The sequence below is a fragment of the Triticum aestivum genome, chromosome 5B (assembly GCF_018294505.1).
Source record: "Triticum aestivum cultivar Chinese Spring chromosome 5B, IWGSC CS RefSeq v2.1, whole genome shotgun sequence".
NCBI lineage: Eukaryota > Viridiplantae > Streptophyta > Magnoliopsida > Poales > Poaceae > Triticum > Triticum aestivum.
The window spans coordinates 324,562,115-324,577,923 of NC_057807.1; positions in this window are offsets into that span (position 1 = coordinate 324,562,115).

The following is a 15,809-nucleotide window of genomic DNA, read 5'->3' on the forward strand; positions in this document are numbered from 1 at the left end:
TTTCATGTAAAGGTCATTTTCACATCCAAGGCCTGGTTCAACTGTTCAATGGTATAATGTTTCAGACCCAACCTCATGTGGCACATCTAAAATGTATAGAGCAGCTTTGTCAACTTATGAAGCAAGAAATACAATATGCAAAAAATAAGTCTTACATTATAAATTAAATGTATCAAATCACAAGATGACCGTGCACATGAAAACATAAATAGGGAGATGTAAATCGATGCTCTAAAATTACACCGATTCTTAAACTATACACCTTCAAAGATGTCACACCCTTTGAAAAAGACCCGAAAACCAACAAAAAGATAGCTAAGTGTAGTAGAACAACACGAGGCTACCAGCACGACCAAATCACAAATATTACTTTGCTAAGCTTGTGCTAGATCTAGAAAGCATCTAAACTAATACAACATCCTCAGGCACCAACCTCCTTGTTGGTAAGAAGAAACGGTTCTTCGATAAGCACTGATGCTACCAACAGAAATGAAAACAGAGCAACATAAGTTTCTCGGGCGTTCAAATCTCAGCCAATTACAATTTCTTGTTGTTACAGTGAGATGTATATGTACGCATTTTAATTTGGTAGCGCAAAGACCCATTGAAACCCACACTAGTCAGGGCTCCAAAAGAATTCCCTTTGCGGCACTAGACCATAGCCATCCTCGGGAAGCTCTAGCTCTACCCAAGGACAGAGCCATCCTATGCAACATCACACAGATACAAGAGGGACGGCAAAGCGCAACGAGCTACCACTGCCTCCAAAATAGGTATAACGACCGAAACGAATGCACACATTCTACTGACACGTAAGAACGAAATATAATAAAGCACACGACACCCGGCCATGTCCAGAGTATACACAGAAATGATCAGGAGCCCATAATTTGCTTTACAATATGCTTAGAGAAAATTATAACACACGGAAAAATAAAATAGAATGATGAATCACCTGAAGCATTTGCCATGTGGCGTGGATGATAATATTGCATATAAAAACGTGTGAAGAAGAGAAGCAAGAAGGCAAAGGACGTAGTAGACATATTTCTTTCCTTGGATTTGAGAATACATCTCTAAATGTAGCATGCAGAGGTATTGACTTTTCATATAGTTTCAACATGGGTTGTTCTGCATAGCCAATCCAACATAACAAACATAGTCTAAAACAATGCTATATGAAGTGTTATTATGCAGAGCATAAGCTGCCAAGCATATGCTCAGCAATCAACGGAAATATCATATATGGCCAGAAACCACGGCAGGAAGATAGGCAGAGATGAGAGTCGCAAACCTTGATGAGCAGAACAGAGACATCAAGAAACAAAATAGAGATGCTTCACCCGACAAGATCGACTCTGCAATGGTCAAGATCGAACAACCTGCATAAAAGGGCAGCCCCGTGCATGTAGCTCCCGCTTGCGCAGGGTCCGAGGAAGGGTCCGGCCAGAATAGACAAAAAAACATTAGTAGGAAATAATGGTATGCAGTGATGTCTACTACACAACCTTTTTCTTGTAGACATTGTTGGGCCTCCAAGTGCAGAGGTTTGTAGGACAGTAACAAATTTCCCTCAAGTGGATGATCTAAGGTTTATCATCCGTGGGAGGCGTAGGATGAAGATGGTCTCTCTCAATCAACCTTGCAATCAAATAACAAAGAGTCTTTTGTGTCCCCAACACACCCAATACAATGGTAAATTGTATAGGTGCACTAGTTCGGCGAAGAGATGATGATACAAGTGCAATATGGATGGTAGATATAGGTTTTTGTAATCTGAAAATATAAAAACAGCAAGGTAACTAATGATAAAAAGGAGCGTAAATGGTATTGCAATGGTAGGAAACAAGGCCTAAGGTTCATACTTTAACTAGTGCAAGTTCTCTCAACAATAATAACATAATTAGATCATATAACTATTCCTCAACATGCAACAAAGAGTCACTCCAAAGTCACTAATAGCGAAGAACAAACGAAGAGATTATGGTAGGGTACAAAACCACCTCAAACTTATCCTTTCTGCTCGATCTATTCAAGAGTCCGTAGTAAAATAAAACGAAGCTATTCTTTCCGTTCAATCTATCATACAGTTCATACTAGAATAACACCTTAAGACACAAATCAACCAAAACCCTAAGGTCACCTAGATACTCCATTGTCACCTCAAGTATCCGTGGGCATGATTATATGATATGCATCACACAATCTCAGATTCATCTATTCAACCAACACAAAGTACTTCAAAGGATGCCCCAAAGTTTCTACCGGAGAGTCAAGACGAAAACGTGTGCCAACCCCTATGCATAGGTTCATGGGCGGAACCCGCAAGTTGATCACCAAAACATACATCAAGTGGGTCACGTGATATCCCATTGTCACCACAGATAAGCACAGCAAGACATACATCAAGTGTTCTCAAATCCTTAAAGACTCAATCCGACAAGATAACTTCAAGAGGAAAACTCGATTCATCACAAGAGAGTAGAGGGGGAGAAACATCATAAGATCCAACTATAATAGCAAAGCTCGCGATACATCAAGATCGTGCGAAGTCAAGAACACGAGAGAGAGAGAGAGATCAAACACATAGCTACTGGTACATACCCTCAGCCCCGAGGGTGAACTACTCCCTCCTCGTCATGGAGAGCACCGGGATGATGAAGATGGCCATCGGTGAGGGATCCCCCCTCCAGCAGGGTGCCGGAACGGGCTCCCGTGAGGTTTTTGGTGGCTACAGAGGCTTGCGGCGGTGAAACTCCCGATCTATTGTGTTCTTCGATGGCTTTAGGGTATATGGGAATATATAAGGGAAAGCAGTTGGTCGGGGGAGCCACGAGGGGCCCACGAGACAGGGGGCGCCCAGTAGGGGGGCGCCCCCCACCCTCGTGGCCACCTCGAAGCTTCCTTGACTTCAACTCCAAATCTCCCGGATCACGTTCGTTCCAAAAATCACGCTCCCGAAGGTTTCATTCCATTTGGACTCCGTTTGATATTCCTTTTCTTCGAAATACTGAAATAGGCAATAAAACAACAATATGGGTTGGTCCTCCGGTTAATAGGTTAGTCCCAAAAGTAATATAAAAGTGTATAATAAATCCCATAATTATTCAAAACTGATAATAAAATAGCATGAATGCTTCATAAATTATAGATACATTGGAGACGTATCATGCAGCAACACATACGAAAGCAAGAAGGTGCTGCTGGTCAGAGAAGCAAAAGAAAACATTAGAAGCATGCACCACAAAAGGCACATAGTTTCATGTTCTCAGGAAAGGGAGATGGATTCACGACTTTGTGCTTAGTATCACCAATCAAAACCAAAAAGGAAGTAACCATAAGGAAGTACGGTGGCATTCCTGGTGTTCCTGCAACCTGATCACTTATATTGCTCCCAGCTCGTACCTTCTGAAATGTCTGCCTCTTGGCCAAGATCATGATGATATTCGGATCTTCACCAAAAGGAAGTAACTTCATCGGTTCTAACCCATGAGCACATATATATCTAAAACCCAAAGCCAAAAGGAAGTAACTCCATGAGTTGTGACCTATGAGCACATACATATATCAATAGCAGCTGAAAAGAAGTCACTCTCTGAAGATTTTTACCATATGTATCCCAGCTAGACATCTTTGCTTCAAGCAAATCTTTCAGTACTTTAGTCGCCATCACAACTTCTTCAGTTTTTCATCATAAAACGTATGTGGTGCAGGCAAGCATAACTGCCAAGTTATTGGAAGCAACAAGAAAGAGAAGACAATAGTATTCTAGTTAGATATTAGTAAAAGTTTTTTTTAGAAAAGGGGGAGATCCCCGGCCGCTGCATCAGAGCGATGCATATGGCCACCTTTATTAATAAGAAAATAAGTTCGACAAAGGTCTTGAAGTTTCAAACAAACGAACCAAAAAAGCTCGCCAAGAGCAGAAAGGTAAAAGGAAAGCCACAACTGGCTGGCAAAAGAAAGATAGGAAAACTAATTGCATATCCTATTAGATGACCGCCATCCAAACCGGTTGAAAATAACCCGAGCTACCATCTCCCATCGGATAGATCCGATAACCAAATGCTCCCTGGCCTCCGTCAGAGTGAGTAGCGACCACATACGGATCAACGCAGTGGCTCAGAAAATAACCTGCAAAAAATGAGTATTTTTTGTTCTGTTAAAAATCAAATCATTCCTGTAGTTCCAAACTGCACATAGTAAAGCACATACTCCTACACGAATGTGTCTCACTGTTTCGGAATCTATCCCGTCAAGCCACGTACCAAATAACGTGATGATATTATTGAGAGGATTAATATTAAAAGCTATATGAACAGTCCACCATAAAATTTTCGCCATCGGACAGTCAAGAAAGAGGTGTTTGATGGTCTCATCCCGGTCACAAAAACTACATCTTGTAGACCCAATCCAGTTGCGTTTTGTCAAGTTGTCCATAGTTAAAATGACTTGTTTGTGTACAAACCACATAAACACTTTAACTCTCAAAGGTACTTTGACATTCCAAACATGTTTCGAACTAGGAATAGAGCTAGAGTTGATAACATCCAGATACATGGATTTAACCGTAAACTCTCCATTCCTGGTTAGCTTCCAGCACAACTGGTCTGGACTTTGAGAAAGCTGCACATCCATCAGTCGTCTCACCAGATGGAGCCAGGCTTCCCAACGGGCTCCGGCAAGTGTTCTCCTGAAGTGAATGTTGAGAGGAGTGGACTGAAGCACGGTTGCAAAGAAAGCATCTCTTCGTTGAACAATGATATAAAGGGAAGGATATTGAAGCACGAGGGTGTTTCCCCTAGCCATGTATCCTCCCGGAATCTCGTAGAGGTACCATTTCCGACAAGAAACTTTGTCCTGTTGAAAAAGACTAATTTAGCTTTCATCAGTCCCTTTCCAAAAATGCGAGTCCGTCGGCCTAACTGTGACCTAGGACAATGTTTTGGAATGAAGGTACTTATTACGCAGAATCTATGCCCACGTGGCCTCCGTCTCTACAGATAGCTTATACAGCCACTTGCTGAGAAGACATTTGTTCTTAACCTCAAGATTTTCGATACCTAGACCCCCTTGGTCCTTCAGTCAACAAATAATATCCCATTTAGCGAGTCTATACTTTCTTTTCAGGTCATCACTCTGCCAGAAGAAGCGGGATCGATAGAAATCCAGTCTTTTCCGAACTCCAATTGGTACCCCGAAAAAAGACAAGAAAAACATAGGCATGCTCGTGAGTACCGAATTAATAAGAATTAATCGACCCCCATATGACATCAGCTTGCCCTTCCAGCAACTCAGTTTCTTTTCAAATCGATCCTCAATACACTTCCATTCTCTATTTGTTAGCTTACGATGGTGAATTTGTATACCCAAATACGTGAAAGGTAAAGCCCCCAGTTCACACCCGAACAATTGTTTGTACGTCTCTTGTTCCTCATTGGCTCTTCCAAAGAAGAACAATTAGCTTTTGTGGAAGTTAATATTTAACCCGGTCAATTGTTCGAATAAGCATAACACCAGCTTCATGTTTCTCGCTTTTGTCAAGTCATGCTCCATGAAGATGATAGTATCATCTGCGTACTGTAGGATAGCCACCCCTCCATCAACAAGATGAGGTACCAGGCCACCTACTTGACCAGCATCCTTTGCCCTTCCTATTAAAATTGTCAACATGTCGACTACTATGTTGAACAGAATAGGTGACATTGGATCTCCTTGTCTCAGGCCCTTATGAGTTTGGAAGTAGTGACCTATGTCGTCATTCACTTTGATTCCAACACTCCCTTTTTGCGTGAAGATTGAAGTACCAGGTGTATCGATGCTAAACTAACATACTATTTAGACTCTGTTTCTGAATGTAATATATATATTTATTTAAGTATAATAATCTACCTGATTTTCTCTCTCCTACCACTTATCCTCATCTCTTCTATTCCTCTTATGCACAATCCACACCCCATGTCCCTAAACTCCTCTCTCCTCTATCCCAATTCCCACGACCAACTCCCTGAACAAATCCCAGTAAATGGTTTGAGGGTACATTCATTGCCTTACATACTACTACACATGTATAACTAATAAATGGATGTCTATGACCCAGCTGCTCAAAATTTCTTCCAAATCATCATGTTTCTTTTAGTGCTCGCATGAACCTAATGAATGGGTGGTCTGAACCTTGCATTTTTTCAGAACATAAATAGTCAAGCTCAATTGATACATACACTATGAGAGATCAACCTTGCCAACTTTGATGCTCGTTTTATCTTATTATAGCTTTGAAAAACTTTCACCTACGAAGGTCCTCATCACCACTTTGCAGGTGTACCTCACCATTCTCTGATATTAATGCCTTCTTTCTTAAACCTCATCCCGCCATTCCAAAATGAAGAAAAAATGCCTGACAAAGCTAGTGCAGTTGAGAACGTAGTTCAAGTAACCAGTTGTTATATCAAATATGAAAGACTACATGTGGATGTTAGTAAATATGACTAGATTTTTAGAAAGCACCCATATCCCTATGCATGTCCTTACTCATTAATGATCTTAGGCCATGATCGTATTAGCATCCAATTTTATCAAAAAATGTAATAAAGACAAAAAATATCAAACTACTTGATCAGATTGTTGCAGTTATCAATTTTTTGAAATAATGACAAAAATATCAAACTATTTGATGGGATGAATTACTAGAAAATATATGAAGAACTCGAATTGAAGCTATTCACATATAGAAGTGCAACTTTTAGCAGTGTTAATAAACAAGATGACCTAGATGCATGCCAAGTAATGTGAAAATGAATCTTATTTGCGAAAACATTTCTTCAACTTTAGTATGTAGCAAATACGCCTTTCCCTATGATATCAATGCAATGGAACTGTTGTTGTGACATCTCTCAAAAATTTTGTCGGTGATATGCCGAGGACAACATAATGGAATTTTTAGATAAAGAAAGGACAACACACACATAATATGTTTTTCTAGAGAAAGATGCAGATAATGTGTAAGGAAACACTAACAAAGAACATGGCATAGGGTTGAGCTGAAACTTTACAAAACCTAATGAATGAGAATATGAGATAATACATGAATAGTAGGGCCAAGCTGCATAGCTGCAAGTTTCACTAAAGATACAGTCTGGATGATATCTCTACACCAAGAGCATCTACTGACAGAAAGAGGCTATAAAACTTACCTCGAGCAGGCATGCGGGCTGAGAAGAGCCTCTAGCACCCTGATCACAGTGAATCGGCTGTTTGTCCATGCCAGCATGTCCCAGCCTCCCAAGTCACCACCACATGTGGTACCTCACGTACTGTACTGAGAAGCACACAATGACATACCTGTCACACTCAAATTAAGCACACAGATTTACTGAAATTATTGATGCACATCTCGTCAAACATCTCGGCGTTATGAGGCATATAGGATGGCGTGTGCTGGGTGAGGAAGAAAGGATGTGGCGTCCTCATACAGTGGGTCATCCGCCAAAATATCTATTGTGAAATTTAAGCAAAAAATCAATATGTAGTTGTGTTATTTCTAGTTCAGTGCATAAACTAATTTTGGTTTAATCTCTCAAATAAAACCAATGATTAATTGTATTAAACAACTTTTAGATAGAAAACATTATATCTCAAACATTGTACCAGTTTATGGTTTAATAGATCAACAAAACCAATGGTATATGATGCTTCCCCTATGCAGCAATATCACATTGCAAAAGGGACAAACTACTCACTAATAAACACTGTGTACCGGACAAACATGGCATTCAGAAAAATCCTTTGCCTTCACACGTGTGCAGTACATGACATATGTGCGATTTGTTCCCATCATGCTCCAAGGATCAACATGATTTTTAGACTAAAAGGTCATGCAACTTCTTTTTTCATCTAGGAACTGAATATATGTAAGACACTGTGATTTCTTCTAATAGAAATCGGAGAGGGAGCTCTCTATAGGATCAAAAGTATGTCGAGAGGGGGGTGATTAGACTACTTGACCAAATAAAAACCTATCCTTTTCCATTTTTAGTTGTTGGCAGATTTTAGCAATTAGCACAAGTCAAGCAATCAACCTACACATGCAATTCTAAGAGTATAGCAGCGGAATGTAAAACATTGCATATGAAGGTAAGGAGAAGGGTTTGGAGAAAGCAAACGCAATGGAGACACGGAGATTTTTGGCGTGGTTCCGATAGGTGGTGCTATCGTATGTCCACGTTGATGGAGACATCAACCCACGAAGGGTAACGGCTGTGCAAGTCCACGGAGTACTCCACCCACGAAGGGTCCATGAAGAAGAAACCTTGTCTATCGCACTATGGCCATCGTCCATGAAGGACTTTCTTCACTCTGGTAGATCTTCACGAAGTAGGCGATCTCCTTGCCCATACAAACTTCTTGGTTCAACTCCACATCACGACAGAGGCTCCCAAGCAACACCTAACCAATCTAGGAGACACCACTCTCCATAAGGTAATAGATGGTGTGTAGATGATGAATTCCTTGCTCTTGTGCTTCAAATGATAGTCTCCCCAACAGTCAACTCTTTCTCACATATTTGGCTATGGTGGAAGAATGATTTGAGCGGAGAGCAACTTGGGGAAGGCTACAAATCAAGGTTGAAATGGTTGGAATGGAATCTCTTGATCTCAACACATGAGTAGGTGGTTCTCTCTCAGGAAATGAATGGTGGAAGTGTAGGCACGTTCTGATGGCTCTCCTCAATGAGGAAGAAGGGGTGGAGGGGTATATATAGCCTCCACACAAAATCCAACCGTTACACACTTTTGACTCATCTTGGTGGCACCGATTAGGAAACTCGGTGGCACTGATCTGTTCAAAAATATGAATGTTAGGAATCTCGATGGGACTGACTGGAACAACTCGGTGGGACCGATGTGCTAGGGTTTACGGAAAACATCATCTCGGTGGTGCCGATTGCATCAACTCGATGGGAACGAAGTGAAGCAATAAGCAACTGAGAGTCTGTCAAGCCAACTCGGTGAGACGGATTGCATAAACTCGGTGGGACCAAAGTGCGTGCAATAGATCACAAAGCACTGGCAAGGCCATCTCGATGGGACTGAGATCCATATTGATGTGACCGAACTGTTAGGGTTTTTGGCAGTGGTTATGTCAAATGAACTCGGTGGCTCTGGGTAGAAAGAATCGGTGGGGCCGAGTTTGGAATTAGGGTTTGGACATATTTGGATGAAGCAAGTGGTTGAGGGTTTTGGATAAATATCACTAAGCACTTTTGAGCAATTAGACCATTAAGCAACACCTCATCCCCTTTCAATAGTATTGGCTTTCCTATGGACTCAATGTTATCTTGGATCACTTAAATAAAAATGAAGAGTCTTGAGGTTTTGCCAATCTTTGTCCTTAACATTTTGAGGGGTCCACATCTATAGTCCATGCGATGCCAATCACTGAGCATCCTGAAATATTTGTCTTGAATGGATATTAGTTTAATGAGATATATGTTGCTATGAATTACCAAAACCACCCGGGGATTTGTTGCACTTTTAATCTCCCCTTTTTTGGTAATTGATGAAAACATATAGATCAAAGCTTTGACAAATGATTAAATGAATGAAATACATCGTAGCTTTGAGAAGTATGTGATAAGCAAAAGCTCCCCCTAAATTTGTGCATTATTAATAATTTGCGATTGAGTGCAAATGCACAATCGATTAGGATCATGGGCCACTCTTCCATGCCACATACATCTTGGTGGGAGCGCACAAAATGATATGAGTGAAATAACATGCATGCATCACCAAAGACATAAGTGAATGATCATACACAAATAATTGTAGGGATAAGCACTAAGCACACACTAAGCAAAGTATGATCAACCACACAGCCAAACATATGATCTCACGAGCATCAACCGATCAAGTAGCATGGATCAAACAAACATAGTAGCAAAAACTCAATGAAACCAAAGAGCAAAAGCGAGACTCTCTCTCTCTCTCGAAGTCTATGATCTATACAACCCCCCCCCTTTGGCAACAACTATCAAAAAGCTCGAAAAGGTATAGAGTTATGCGTCTCTCTAGGCACGATCCTCTGGAACTCCTGAAGGGGTCTTAAGGCTTGTGGCTCCGGTGTGCGTAGATGGCATGGAGAGAAGTGCATCTACAGATGCCTCTGAAGATGTCTGCTAGACCGGTGGAGTAGACATTGGAGGTGGCACTGGAGCAGTAGCGACAGGTGCAGAGTGAGTAGGCCTCGTGACTGCAACTGGCATAGTTGAAGATCTGGGTGCCCTGGGTACAGTCTGGAACCTCTGAGTGATAGGTCTCTCATCTCCACTATCCTCAGCAACAATCCTTCTTGCCTCAACATCTGGCTGCAGCTTCTCCACAACTGTGTGAACCTTAGTGATCTTCACATCAAGATCATGAATCTTTGTCTCGACAACCCGCTCTATACTCTCCTGGTTTTTCGAGATGTTGGCCAGACTCCTCTCAATCCCCAGGGTGGCCTCTAGCAATTATGTCATCTGATCATTCTTTGACTTGAGGTTTGCAATGGGTGCATTGGGAGTTGTGGCTTCCTGAGATGCTTTAGCTACTGCTGCATGGGCCTCCCCTTGAGCCTCAACAAGTGTGGGGTGTGAGCGATCCATCACCACCAGATTATCCTTCAACTCTAGCTGAAGAGGGAGGTGCTCACGATCTAGTAGATATGTGTCTATACCAACTTTGGAGTTGATAAGCATCTGAATGTGTGGGGTCCACAAGACCTCTTCTGGTCAGCAAATGTCCTCTTGACCATCTCTATAATAAAACTCATAACTCTGAACATCTGAGGTGTGGAGTCAAACAAGTGAAGCAAATTGATGGAGTGGCCATGTATCATCTTGTCATCTCCAGACTTGGGCAAAAGGGTATGCCTCAAGATAGTGTTGGTTGTGGCCAACCCAGCTCGCAAGTGCTTGACTGAACCAAGCTTGTGTTTACCAAGATCTTTCTTGGGAATTTCCTTGTATGTATTTGCCATTGAGTTGTGGTCCATCCTGGGCTTCCCTTAAACATCAACATCATCTTCATCTTCCTTAGGAGAATTAATAAGAGCACCCCACTCAGAGATAGATGGCTGGTACTTGGAACCCTTAGTCATCCATGCAATCCTCCCATCTGGATAGAAGTGCGCTGTGGAGTAGAATTGCGTGATCATCTCATCATTCCACTTTGTGAGCTTCTGACCAACAAATGCATAAACTCTGGCAATTCTAAAACTCTCATGAACATGGGGGAAATAATCTTCATTCACATCTATGTATTTCCAGTCCACCCACTTCATGTCACTTACAATGGGCTTCTTATCAAGCAAAATGGTCTCAAAGAAATCTTGTTGTTCCCTGGTGTGGAAACGGTAGTCACAAGCAGTCCTCCTCCTAACTGAATAGGGATCCACTTTCCTCCACTCTCGTAGACCCTTGTCCTTCGTGAGCATCATATTTTCTGCAACAGGGTGTGCATTGTCATGGTCTGGGATCTTGGGCTTGAGCTTCTGAAAGGACCACGATGTCGCCTAGAGGGGGGTGAATAGGCGTTTTAAAATCTTTTACGAATTTGGCTATATCCTAATGCGGAAATAAACTAAGCGGATACTTTTCAAGCACAAATCCTAAATATACTAGGCTCACTAAGTGCACCAACAACTTAGCATAAACAAGATGAGAACAACAGGATATGAGTAAGCACAAGTAAGTCACACAAACTTACTCAGTGTATATCACGAGGTATGGAAATGAATAATACACACAACCACAAGTAAGCAATACAAGCTTACACAAATTGTATCACAATATATGGAATTTAATGATACAAGCAAACTCAAGTAAGTTACACAAACTTACTTGAGCAATATCACAATATATGGAAGTTTATAACACAAGTTAGCAATTCACACTAATCACAATGTATATCAATAGTAGCAAGTACGAATTGCGGAATATGAAGTGTAGGCCAAAATAATCTCTACAAGGAAATGGCCAACACAATATAATCAACCACCACAATATAATGAGGACAACAAGATATAGTGAATGCACGGTCAAATGACCAAAGTCAACCACAAGTAAGGAGTTAGGGTTAGGGATAACCAAAGTCACGGAGACGAGGATGTATCCCGATGTTCACTTCCTTGGAGGGAAGCTAGTCACCGTTAGAGAGGTGGATGTTACCACGACGGCACACCAACACCACGAAGGCTCACCCTATTCTCCTTGAGATATCACCACGAAGGCAATTCTCAACCACTAGTGGTAGACCTTGAGGCGGCCTCCAAACCTTCACAAACTTTCCGGGGGACAAATCACAAGTTGATTCCTCACCGAAGCACTCCTACCGCCTAGGAGTCTCCAACCTCCAAGAGTAACAAGTCAAGGGGGAAATGCTCAAGACTTGCTCAAATCACGAATTGCTTTGGTCACAAGAGGGAGAGGGAGAGGATCTATCTTTTGATTGGAACAACTCTCAAGAACACTCACTAATCTCTCCGGGATCTAAGATTTGGTGTAGGAGAAGTGAGAGGGAGCCACTTGTGTTCTTGGGACGATTTGGGATGAAGTGCTCAACCCTCCCCCGGAGTGGGAGAGGGATATTTATACCCCCAAAGAAAATAGAGCCGTTTCCCGCAGTTGTTGACCTGCCCGGATGATCTGGACGCATACCCGGATGATCCGGGCAATGCCCGGATGATCGGGGAAGGTCAATATACAATGTGGTGAAGTAGATACCCGGATGTCCGGGGACATAGCCGGATGATCCGGGCAATTCCCGGATGATCCGGGTGGGTAGCCGGATGATCCGACTAGCGGAATAAGATTTTGTGATGAATTTTACGAATAACCCGGATGATCCGGGCAGGAACCCGGATGATCCGGGCAAAGCCCGGATGATATGGGAGAGGACCCGAATGATCCGGCCAAACCAAACTGCTGCAGCCTAGAAACTGAAACAGGCACAACTTTTACATCCGGACTCCGATTTTGATGATCTTGGGCTCGTTTTGAAGCTATGAAAAAAACCCAGGTCCTCACATAGAGAACCACCCAAGATGAACCAAAATGGAGGATGCAAAATATGCAAAGGTTTTATCATGTATTTGGGTAACCTATTTGGCTTTGGATTTTCTTTGGTATATAGGATATGAGTGGAATTGTGTAGAGAAGATGTTGACTTGAGCAAATCTATCACGAACCCCTTTGATCCCCTCTTAATAGTGCGGGATCCCTATAACTCAAGAATCATAAAAGGTCTACACTACATAGCTATCAATAATCCATTCTTGAGTGTATGTGTTCTTTCGGTGTTCATCACTCCACAACACTAACGTCGAAGGAACTAATACCTTTGACTCGAGCCTTTCACTTGAGCTTGAAGTTGAAGTTTCTTCTTGGATCAAGTTGAATGGCAAGACATTGGTGAAGTCTTCAAGTAGCTCCCCCATACACAATGTGGGAAGATTTGCTTTGTATTTATCTTCATGTGTCCATCATGTGATCATCCACAAGCTTCAAGCATGTAATCCTTCGGGATAGTTATCTTGAACTTGCCCTTGTCAACCATGATCATCAACACTTGATGTCATCCTCTCATAGACACTTGAAATATCTCTCTCGATGCGAGCCCATGAGAATCTCCTCTCAAAAACATAGGCAACACATAGTATGGGTTAGTACACAAAGCGCAATTGACAAATTCTGACCATGCCACAAGATCTCACGTGGCACATGATTTGCGCTTGTGTGTTGACCATCTTTGAATTCAATCTTCGATCTTCATCTTGGTCAACCTTAATCTTTGCTCCATGATTAATCTTGATGCACAACTACACGTATATGACATTCATTCCGAATCCATTCAATATCCTTCTTGCATCACCCATGGAACAAACCTTCCTATATAACTTGATGTCATTGTTTCTTCATAGGAATTGTCATTCATTATCAAGTCTCAATGCATATATAGATGTTGATGGATTTCATCCACCAATTCATCCAATATTCTTCATGCATTGCAAATGGAACTTTCCTTCAAATGTATATCTCAGTGCAAACATTTGTCCAATAGGATTGTCATTTAATTACCAAAACCACACAGGGGGACTACATGTACTTTCAATCTCCCCCATTTTGGTAATTGATGACAATCTCAACAAGAGGGTTTATATAATGAATTTTTAAACAAGCATGAAATTTATCCAAGGATAAATTGTATACTTGGGATGGTTGTAGTATCATCAATACACTACACAAGCATTTGATGATAGTACACCCATAGTATATAGAGCAAACTCCCCCATAATATATGAATTTGTGAATGAACTTTGAATGTCATTGCATATATTGGTTGACATAAACTAGGAGAAGATTTCTCTATATACAAGACTCATCCATGCAATAAGAATATATAACAAGGGTAGATATGCATGAATGACAACAAGAACTAGAAAAGATATTTATCTTAAACCCTCTAAATTTATCTTAAACCCTCTAAACTTTCTCTATATACAAGACTCATCCATGCAATAATAATATATAACAAGGGTAGATATGCATGAGTGACAACAAGAACTAGAAAAGATATTTATCTTAAACCCTCTAAACTTCTCCCCCATTGGCAACAAATGCCAAAATAGAAGACAAAACATCTAGCAGACCAATATAGTATGAGTTCCTCCTTGATGTGTGCATATAACAAAATGTGAGTGAAAGCAAATGCACATATTCAATGATGAACAATTAAAGGAGCTCGAAATCTATAGAATGCAACCAGATACGAAGATATGAACTTTTTCATGTATAAAAATTTCTAAGTGGCCTATAATAATCATGATATGTATCCACAAAGAAACTCGTATACACAAAAAGAAAGGTTGCAATTGATAAGAACATGATATCCACAAGTGAATCCACTATTATACAACTTGAGCCTAGTCATAATAGCAAGGCACATGGCACAAAGCACATGGCACAAATTGATCTCATTTGCATAACACAAAGTGAAGCAAGCAATCAAAAGATCCGATGAGCCAAAAGAATAAAAGAATATTACGATTTGGGTAAAGGAGTGTTCTAAGGAAAATAGAGAAGCTCCCCATGATTTGTGCACAATTGATTTTTTTTATTTGGATACAAGTGCACAAAATAGGATCATCACTCCCCCAAAATCAATAGGAACACACAACAATTGCAAGCAAACATAGATAAGAAAAGAAGCCTAGCATTTGCAACAAACATATGGTTGAGCAACATGTACATGAGGCAACCTAAGAATAGGCACAACCAAAATGATGTGTGTGAGACACGTCAAAGCACTTGAGAAGACTAGTATAAGGATGAGAATTAAGCATCAACATAGCCTTGAGTAAATGAGATACAAGGTGCAAGACATGTCCTTCCCACACACATGAAGTTAAGAAGGTCACGCACACATCAAGAAAATGGGTTCACAAGCTCACTAATAGCAAACTAAAAATCAAAGCTTGTGACAACCCATGATGAAGATAGGAAATAATAGGCTTGTCAAGACAAGCATGAGGACAACAATCTTCACCAAACATGAGTGCACTAAGATGGAAAGAGGTAAGACATGCACTCATTCAACAAATGCTTCCATGGAGCCACCAAAAAGATATAAAAAGTGAATGAAATGGTGGACATGAAAGAATAGGGATATCAACTAGAGATGTAACTTCTCTCACGTGTATAAGATACTAGGTAGATGATATCCACAAAGAAGGATGTACACATAAAATAGTTACAAAAGGAAGGAATAAGATAT